General features: G+C 43.8%; 1 non-coding gene across 1 annotated transcript; it reads left to right on the top strand.

Annotated features, from left to right (window-relative positions):
• Positions 1–814: 814 nt before the first annotated feature.
• Positions 815–896, top strand: trnas-gcu (transfer RNA serine (anticodon GCU)). The gene has a single exon. It is a non-coding gene; the product is annotated as a tRNA-Ser (tRNA).
• The last annotated feature ends 9,843 nt before the right edge of the window (positions 897–10,739 follow it).

Raw genomic sequence — 10,739 nt, 5'->3', positions numbered from 1 at the left:
CTATCGCAGTCTTTACCTCTGACCAACCCTCAATTGTTTACTACTACAAATATCAAAATAGTTAAGGTTTTGCGGACAAATTAAATATCTGTGGTGATGATGTTTACTATGGGAGGAAGTGCGTCCCTGGGTGGGCTCAAAACACCCAACGTTGGGTTAAGAGCCGAACACGCCAACCAAATGCACCACAGAAACGTTTACCCGCCCCTTTTTGGCATTTACATACTTTTGGTGAACACAAAATTCGCTCACATTTCATCTTTCGTAAGATATATGATTTAAAAAAATTCCACAAAGGAAATGAATACATGCATTAAACCAAATCAAGCCCTCTGTGAGTGTCCCAAATGATCTGTTCTGTAAAACAAGACAGGAAGAAAGGCTTCGCTAGAATTTGAACGCAGGATTTTCTCTTTATTAAACAGGTGCTTTAACCAGCTAAACCACGGCACCGGCAGAGCACTATGCTTACAGCCACGTGGACATACCGCTCTGAGACATCTGCGTTCGGTGTGCGCTGAGCCTGCTCGCCGAGCAAGTTGCCTCCTTTTCATGCACTAGCAGCCCCGATACTAAGAGACAGGATGAGAAATGGCTTTTATCTGGCACTTTTCATATCCAAGGAGATCGATGTGCTTTCCGTGTACAACAGGGTGTCCTCTATACTCGCCACTGAAGCACAGGACACGCCTGGTGGATTGACATCACTCAAGCAAAATAGTGAAATGGCAGGTGGAAGAGGAAAATGACCCTCAAGAATGAAGAAAGATGATCTTGAGCGCGCCAACTCATGTCCGAAGGGGCTGACTTTCTTGACGAGGTGGCCGAGTGGTTAAGGCGATGGACTGCTAATCCATTGTGCTCTGCACGTGTGGGTTCGAATCCCATCCTCGTCGTCTTGAGCTTCTGACTTGTGATCCATTTCTAAGTCGGGTTTGTGCACTTTTGCTACTGTAGTAGAGCAGTAATATTTCTAGCGTTGGCTGAACATGGCTTACAACAGTAGCTGACAGACAATAGTCTCTTAATATTTAGGTTACACTTATGTTTTGTACTGCTTTCACCTGATATTAATAGTAGTCCTGATGAACGGTTTTGGGACATGGTGCATCTTGAAAAATGTTCTTGTTAATTTCAATTAGGAAAAACTGCTCTCCCCAGAAGCTGAAACAGGTCGTGTTTAAATAATATGCAATGCAATAGCAACGTTTGGAGTTGAATCTAGATATGAGTCCTTACCTGTTACAGGAGGCGTTTTAGGACTTTTTTTTTACCGCATATAAAGCTATCAATTCATCTTACATTTCTACTACATCAGTATTAGCAACGTTATCTTTACCTAGCACTAAATGTAGCTTTAAATAAGAGTAAATTTTAAAATATAAGTAAAAGTAAATGCTATTCCATATATTGTAGCTTTGTGGTATTTAGAATGTTTATCTGAGGATGCAAGGGAAAGTATTATACCTTGCGAAACATCCAAGACAAAGGTAAAAGAGGCTCATATTTTAATAAAATTTTCGATCAAAAGAAAACCACTCTGTATATCATCGTTAATATCCCAAGATATCGACGTTCAGTTGAAAGATTTGAAGAAACTCTCCAAGAAGCAACTGCAGTAGCGGAGTTTTGATTTGAACCGATGTTTGCACCTCAATAATCCATTAGTCCTCGAAAGAAACAAAGGCAAGGATGTTTTGAGTGTCACCATGATCCTCTTCTCAATTCAAAAGAAAGGTTTTGTATGATCCTGATTCCACTAGAAAAAGAGTCAATTTCTGCCTGCACTGATATCCCTTCAAACGATTTGTAAGATCTCTGGTAGAATATACAGTAGAATCCTGGTCTATTTCTTCTACTAAAAGAGACTATGGGACTGAGTATTTTGATGTCGAACTGGGATTTAAATAAACAGAAACAGTACACTACATTGGGCTACGCGTATGACAAAACGTGGGCGTTTCAAGTCGACCTTTCCATAGCTCAGTTGCTAGAGCGTACAACTGTTTAAAAAAAGCAGCGGGCGATTATGTCGCTGTTTTGAATCCGGCTCGAAGGATGGTGTTTTCTTGCTCCTTAATTAAAAAGTGAAAACAGCGAATTTGTCTTTCACTTTTACGTTCACCAAACGCTCAGCAAACAGAGAAGCAGAGGCTCCTGTTCTGATCTATCCTCACGTCTGATTGTCTTGCTTTGACCTTTAAAATGTGCACTGTTGACGGTTCACTCTTCCTAACACAATTAAAGACCTGCGGAAAAAACTCGGTATCGGGAGTTTAGTTCAGTGGTAGCGCGCACGTACTCTATGAAGCTTCGTTTTCAATCGCTGGTGTCTCCACTCCCGATTCTTTTTAAACGCGATATCTTTCCTTCCTCGTGTGACTTCCCTCGTGTGTGAATTTCAGGGAGACACATAAACCCTTTGTCTGTTTTAAAGATACATTTTTTTTTAAAACCAGACAAAACGAAAGACGTAGTAATTAGACACACGTAAAAAACACGTGAATCTAATTGAGAAAATGTGGACAGGGGCAATGCATTACTAGTAGCGGCTCTGAGCTCACTGTAGTGCAGTTGACTAAAGTGACAGTAGGGTTAGTGGCGCAATGGATAACGCGTCAGACTTCGAATCAGAAGATTGCAGATTCGATTCCTGTCTGGCTCGTGAAGCTTTTAAACCACGCTACTCAACACTGTCCCCTAGTGTGTGCGGTCCTACACAACCTTACTATTGACTGGATGAGTCTCCTGTTCCATCTCCAGTTCTTTCCACACATTCTGCCTGTTTCACCACCGTTGTTGTAGGACAACAGCCACAGATATGAGAAGAGATACTGTTCCGAACAACTGTCTTAAATAATCACGTTGATAAAGGTGACAATAAGTTTTTTTTCTTTAACGTAACCTTACATTTGCCTATAAAGTTCACACTATTTTCTGTAGCCACAGATCGCCAATATTTCTGCTGTCTCCTGAGAAACACAAGTATAGAGTTCAAACACAATAAATAATACCACAAATCTATTCAGTTAACACCCAGATGTGACAGAACGGATGTAAGACTTACACCCCCTTTAAATATGTATTTCCTTAATTTCAGTTCTCTTCCCTCCCCAGTATACCTGCAAATTCACTATCACATAATAAAGGCTGTACATGCATTACCTCTAATACAGCTACTAATAAAGATATACATTAAAGTTAATTATTAATAAATAATACTATTATTCATAAAGATGTGTATTCATAAGATTCATCGTGAATAGTTGTGGTGTCTGGAAAGCAACGCCAGTGGGCAGTGATTCGTCAAATATACGTATTGTAACGCCCTCTCCCGGTTGTGAAGAGGAAGCGCCCCTAGGCGCTCATAGTACCGCTGGGCAGGCTGGGAGTTGTAGCCGGGGAGAGTCTGAGGGTCAGCACGATGACCAGCAGCTGACCCTACCTGTGTAAATAATGTCATAGTAGTTCTAGTGTCCTGTGTAGTCTTATAAGTGTATAGCTTGTTGTTAAGTAATTACCACCCTAAAGATGTTTACATGCTCCGTCAGTCTCCTCATGTGTGTGTATATTCTGTGTTTGGTTTTGTGTGGTTGATAAAGAATAAAGCTATCGTTTGGTTCATTTATCTCATCTCCATTGGTCCTTTGTCCTGAGAAGAACCTGTAAATGCTACATTGGTGTCAGAAGCGGGCAGGATGGACAAACCGTGGCAGACATTAACCGATTCTGTCAAGCGCTGGCTGACTCTAAAAGAGACAGAACCCACCGGCAGCGCACATATGGAGCCTGAGCAACTCCTGGGTGCGACAGGTGGCCACAGCCCACAGTACCAGGGCTACTTAGTAGTGGTTCTGCCGGTAGAATTGGGGCAACTGGCTGCTACTCCTGGCCAGCAGATACCCCAGAGAGAAGATACCCTCCCTTCCGGAGCCGACCAGCGATTCCCACACTCATCGGCGCGGGTGCGACCTCTACGACTGGGAAGCGCCTTGGGAAACCTATGAGGCGCAGTTCCAGCTCGCGGCCCGAACGAATGGCTGGAACCGGGCAGAGATGGCCAGCCACCTGGCTGTGGCGCTGGAAGGAGCAGCCTGCCTGGTGCTCCTGGATTTCCCGGAGAAGGACTGAGGAGAATATGCGGCACTGGCAGCAGCTCTTCGGCTGCGCTTAGGCGTGGAGGAGGTGCCGGACCTGATGCGGGAGAGGCTGGCCCTGCGGCGGCGCCGACCAGGAGAGCGACTGGGCCCGGTTGCCGCTGATGTCATGTTCCTCGCCCGCCGAGGATACCCAGCTTTTCCCCGGGAGGCGCAGCGGGAGATGGCTCTCCAGGCCTTTCTCAAGGCCCTCTCACCCGAGGAGCTGCAGCGCCATGTACAGCTGGCAGCGCTGGCATCGCTGGAGCAGGCCTTGGCCCTTGCTACACGGACTGAGGCCGTGTTCGGGGTGGCTGGAAGTGCCAGCAGATGCAGTGCGCCCTGCCGGCTGACCGAGGCGGCGACGGAGGAGTCCAGCGAGGGGGAAGAGGAGCCAGCCCATGCAGCAACCACCGCGGAACAGCCCCGCACGCTGTTTTGCGACCGCTGCGGGAAGAGGGGACACCGAGCCCGGTACTGCCGGGCACCCGAACCTCGCACTCCTCGATCGGCATCGGGAAACGGGAACAGGGCGGCACAGCGCGGGAATGGCTGCCCGCCCTTGAACACCTCAACCCCCACTCCGGAGAGCGCTGTTAAGACCGGCGCCCCTCACGCCACCGTGGGGCGAGTCGGCTGTAGCCGGGGCCTGTACCTCCACTGCCAAATCGAGGACCAACCCTGCCTGGCCCTGCTCGACACCGGTTCATCGGTAACCCTACCCTACTTTTCAAAAACCTGTCTGTGTGTTTGATTATTTTTATTTAAAAAAAGTTCAATATTGATCATAACTAAAGAAATTAATGATCACGAACAAAAAAAAGGGCTGAAGATGCGAGTCGCTCTTGAATCAGAGCTGGGTGACACAGGCTTCTGTTCTGATATGGTTGTACGAGAAGCAAGAGGAATCGCTTCTCTCCTATGGAGCATGAGCTGAATCAGGAGTGAGACATTTCGCGTGTTCGTGCATATGTCAATGCATGACCTACATTGTAAAACTAAAACTAAATTAAAAACTAACATTAAGTTATCAGAGACATTAAATTATATACAAACAAGAGACAGGCAAAGTAATAATTCTACATTAAGTGTCTTACACTGACCAAACTAATTGAAATGGTCTTATTCAGAGCCTGTGCAGTTCGTGCTAATTAGAACAACACCAGTACTGAACCCTCAGCACCGTACTGAGCACAAGTTGAGCTGCTCTCCAACTTTGCTACCCACGGGTTTTCGTTGCAATGGAGCTCAGAGAAGGAGCTGATCTCCAGACAGTAGTGTTAAGTTGTCTGCAGCCTCATGCGAATTTCGACAATTTACCCAAAGTGTTTTCTATAGCTTTCAGGTGCAGTTAATTTATATAAAGGAAGGTAAATCGTTTTAACGCAACAAAAGCCAGGCAGGAGTCAAACATACAATTTCCTGATCTGAAGTCAGACGCGTTATGCATTATGCCATTGGTCTTACATCGCTCAATTGCACCATAGTGACCTCAGTGCCACTCATAGTAATACATACTGTATTTCTGATTGAGCGCTGAGTGCAAAGGTTGAATAAGCTTTGCTCCTGCCAACGATTCGGCGTGAAAAAGCACAGCATTAAAGTTTCACAGACAAATGCAGCATGCCGACAAAACTAATTTTAAAAACAACTACGGCACACTACGATTCGCACCGACTCAAAAGTGATCACGGCAGATGTTGTTCCCTGCATAACGCTGAAGGGACCAAAGAGCATTGCTGTTGGGAAGACAAAATGAGGCTTTTTTCTGCCTTGATGTTAAGCTGACAAATACTATCTTGAAACACCTAGTTCAGTTTCTCGACAGACTGTCAAGCAAAGTTTTTACCCATTGAACTCGCAATAGAAGGACGGTCTTAACCCACAAACACTTAGCAGCAGCGAAATTCAAACCTACCCCTGCGAAGAAATTTTTGTACAAACCCAGCAACTTAGACCACCCAGCCACACTCCCAACACCTTACTTTTTTCAGAGAACGCCGGGTTCAGCTCTTGGTGTGCGACGCGTGAAAACGACTGCACCTTCATTTTCCGAGATGTTTCCTATCACTTCTTTGTCAGCTCTGAATATAGCTCTTTTTTGGAGCAGGCTTCAGACCTTTTATTTAATGTATAAAGGAGGGCGCATTCCTAAACGTGTAATTCCTGTTTTAGAAATGTTTTGGGCGGTGTGTTTTATATAACACACAAACAGTGTTCTGTTTGTATTCTGTAGACCTCTGTAGCAATCGTACTGGATGTGACACGGATTCTGAAATGTTTCTTGAAAAGGTATTTAGGGTTGCTTGAATCTATAATAAAAAAGTTACCTGAAACTTCCTACCTTCCAATCACTGATGTCGCTCTCCCTATACCTGTACGTGATGTTTTGCAGATGTGCAGTGTGCCTTTACTCCTGTATTAAAAACGACCTCCGTTGTCGGTCGGAGTTGAAGGAGAACTAACTGCACAGAAAAGTACGTAACGATAAAATGTTTCTACACTTCAGAATGTCCCTATAAATCCCTGCTCACACACGTCGGTGTGGGGAGCGGGCAGGTAGAGAGCTTTTACAGATGCTCATGATGTTTCTCACGGGGTGTTACCTGCGGTAGTATCTTTCTCTGCGCCTTTGGAAAGAAAAGAGCGGCTCCAGTGCAAGGTAAGGTCAGAACAGCCGGTCTTCTTGTCTTACAAAACAAGAAATTTATATCAACAGGGAAATTGAACAATACAGAAATCAGCGCAGTATAAAATAGGAAGCAATCAAACAAAATGCTCAGAAAAAATCGTAGTTGAGTAAATTGGTGTAAAAAAAATATTTGTAAGCAAAGGAGAGCCCGCGCTGCGCGTGAAACACATCAATCGTTCAGCATTTCTGAAATGTTTAATTGAATTGACAAAGAAATCCTCTCCTTAAACTTCGAAAAGGATTATCTGTTGAGCCAGCAGGCATAACACTGCAGTTGCCCGTTTCTCACAGGTGTTTGAAGTTGTGGATAACTTTTAGCAGGTTTGGTGCCCTGGCTTAGCTGGTTAAGACGCCTCACTAAAAACCAGAAGACCCTGGGTATGAATCCCAGCGGTATCTATTTGTAGACAACAGGCCACTCATTGTCAATATTTATGGAGCTCAATTTAGAGACAACGGGAGAAGCATGAGTTACAGCTTTCTGCAGCTGTTTTATGTAACTTTGTATCTGTTGGCTCTGTGACGCAATGGCGAGCATGTTGGACTTTTATTCCTTGGTAGAATTAAGTCATTCAAAGGTTGTGGGTTTGAGTCCCACCAGAGTCACATACCATTTTGATTCAACCTTTCGAAATCCTCTAGGGATTGGTGTTGATCAAGTCAAATAAAAGACTTCTTAAGAGTCCACAGTTGGAAATGAACCAGCAGCCACAAGAAAGAAATTAGCACTGGACTGTGATCACATTACTCCTGTGCTGGAGTCTTTTCTAAACTCCTTCAAATCCAGACTCAAAACCCTCTTCTTTAGAAGAGCCTTTAATGAACTATTATTTACCCCTCTGTTCCTACTGTATTTAATACCACCATCTATTGTCTCCTCTAACTGTGTATTCTCATCCTGTTTATCTTGTGCTTTTTGTTAACTTTATTGTTGTCATTCTGTAAAGCACTTTTGAAAAGCCACCTTTAAAGGCACTATATAATGTAAAGATTATTATTATTATTAATAATGAACAGTGCATTTAACACTGAGAACATGCAGTCCTTCTTTGCAAAGGATTGCAAAAGTTGGGAATTAGCTTTTCACTCGTTTTGTTAAAGACCGTATCCTGGCTTTGTTGCAGGAAATGTCTGGATGCCATCACTGGATCAAGTCTTTTTGATGCCTGACACTGTGTGTTGTAACGGCTGTCACTCTTGACCTAAACAACAGAGAACACTGTTGAAATCGCTGGACTGCCTAGCGGACACTTTGTTGCCTTCTTCTGACCTGTATTTAATGCGATTCTCTGAAAATGTGGCACGTTATATCTGTGCTACCTTTATGGAGGGTGAGCACACTCATAAGAATCATAGATTCGATCACAAGCATCTAAAAATGAGCATGAGAAAATGACATCACGCTATAAGGCTGAATGGCACAAATTCTCCTGTTCCTTCTGCAGCAAATGTGTGTTTTTTTTGCTTCTTAACACTGAGATAGTTGGAGATAGTTGGCAGCAGTGGGATTCCAACTCACACCCCCAAAGAGACTGGAGCTTTAATCCAGCTTTAAACTAAAAACTGGGTGACTTGTAAGGGCTGGTAGGAGAGGAAAGTAATAAATGCTTCTTTTTTGGACAAAGTCTTTATCTACTAAAAGAAGGAAAGAAATATTTGATTATTAATTTTTCACCAGTTGTTTTGATCAAATTATTGTAACGTGGTGCCATATTAAGGTATAATATGTACATGAATGTCATGTCTGAGTCGGTGATGGCAGCTGACTATCGCTGAAGGACTGTTCATCATGAGCGTGTAATCCGGCATAATGAGGGAGAAGAGATTGGCCTCTGTGTCGCAGTGTTCTAGGCAAATGTAAGGTTTCTTTCTTGTAAAATATTTGTGCATCTTGAGTGCATTTTTGTTGCTGAAAATTGATCTTGTGCATTTGAATTAATTCTGATATTGTCACCTAATTCTATACATTTTATCAGCCTACATTTAAAGGAGCTTAATTGCATCAATTAATTGCATAGTGATAGTATTTCTTGCCTTTTAAATACTTCAGTGTTAATGATGTTAAGTGACATCATTGCAAAGGCGATATTTTCTGATGGCTGTTCCGGTAATAATGATTCGCGTTGGAATTACTACTGTCATTACTACTAATAGTGATAAAAAAAGAGCATTCACAGATCTCTGGATGTTGGTCTGGACTCTAGAAAGTGTTTAAATTCATAGGCGACTCTGGACCTCAACACCTGTTGATGGGTCACTTCTGTCAGACACACCAGTGGAGCCCAAGCCCACTTACACACACATTCACACACACTGATAGATATACACCTACACTCTCACATACATTTACACCCACAGACACAACACACAATATACACAAAATCAGACACTCACAGATACACACCCACACACTTACTCACACACATTCACAGACACACAAATAGACACTATATACACACATAGACACCGCATCCACTCTTAGGTACAGATACACTATAACTAACACTAATGCAGATACTGCCAATATTACAACACTAACACTATCATCAAACCCTATCATTGTTACTAACACTGACAAAAACAACTACTAGACTAATAATATGTATAATAACAGTAATACTGTCATGAAACCTAACATGATGATGAGTGTTAATACTCTGACACTAACAGTATAATTATCACTAAATTTAACATGAAAACTAGCATTAAAACTAAATTTAAAAGTATCTATCATCACAAAGTCACATGTATACTTGTATTATTAGTAAAACTACCAGATATACTCTCACTAATATTAACATGAATACTAGCATTAATACTGAAACTATCAGTAATGCCATGATCATTAATATTCACATAGACACTACACACAGTCTATTTCCCTGCACTATTTCACTCTTGCTTCCTTCCAATAAGGACGGAGCTGCTGGAGAAAGGGCGCTATAGAGGATCGCTGTGGAGAGCTGCTGCTGTGCTTTGACATCTGAGCTCTGTGGAAAACGATCTCAATACAATTCTGAAAAACGCGACTCCCAGAACGCCACCCGAACAAGTCTCCACAGCTGAAGCTGTATCTGCTGGGCGGCGCAGTCGTCGTGCACAAAGAAGGCTTTGAAAAGCATCAAAAGCATGTCATTCCGAGTTGGTCGTTTGTGTTTTCCGTTCAGACGTGAAATACCGGGAGACAGAGAGAGCGATGTCTTCCTCGTTAGAGACCGTGGTTTGATTCCCCGACAGCGAGTTGCTCTCCTTCTACCTCCTTAGAGAAAGGACTGCCTTTCACTTCTCTGCATTTTCTTTCACAGCGTCATGCACCTTTTCATTGCTCTCACTTTCAGAGCCTGTGCACAGCACACGACTCGACATCAGGATGCGCATTGAAGTGACAGCAGGAAGCTTTGCGACATGCACTGTGCAGATCCCGTAGATCCCCACACTAGGAATCCCCAAACAGTGAGCGTGGCCACTGTGTTTCCACCCGGTTTTGAACCAGGGACCTTTCGCGTGTGAGGCAAATGTGAGAACCACTACACAACGGAAACGATGGGAAACCATGCACAGTGACCCAGTGCTGAACTTCGCCAATGCTATTCAGCTGCTTCCAGTGCCTTCGTTGGAGTGCGCTGATTGACCGTGCTCACCAGAGACCAGCACGCCTGTCATGGACGGAGCAGGAAAGGCGGCGCCACATTCTACAGCCCTCTCCACGCAATCGACGCAATCGGGCTACTGAAGTGGAGAAAATCTCCTCTCCAGAAAGTGCAAATATCATCTTGGAGAGTATAAATTCTATTGCCGAAGGTCAACACTATCTACCAGAGTCACCCCACCCACCTCCTGCAGGTTTCCGAGCTGCAGTGATGATCACTTCGGCTCACAAGCGAGAGGTCCTCGGTTGGAAACAGGCGCCC

This window comes from Atractosteus spatula (genome assembly GCF_055471065.1).
Source record: "Atractosteus spatula isolate fAtrSpa1 chromosome 10 unlocalized genomic scaffold, fAtrSpa1.hap1 SUPER_10_unloc_9, whole genome shotgun sequence".
NCBI lineage: Eukaryota > Metazoa > Chordata > Actinopteri > Semionotiformes > Lepisosteidae > Atractosteus > Atractosteus spatula.
Note: the sequence above shows the minus strand (reverse complement) of the source record. Positions and strands in the feature narration are given on the sequence as shown.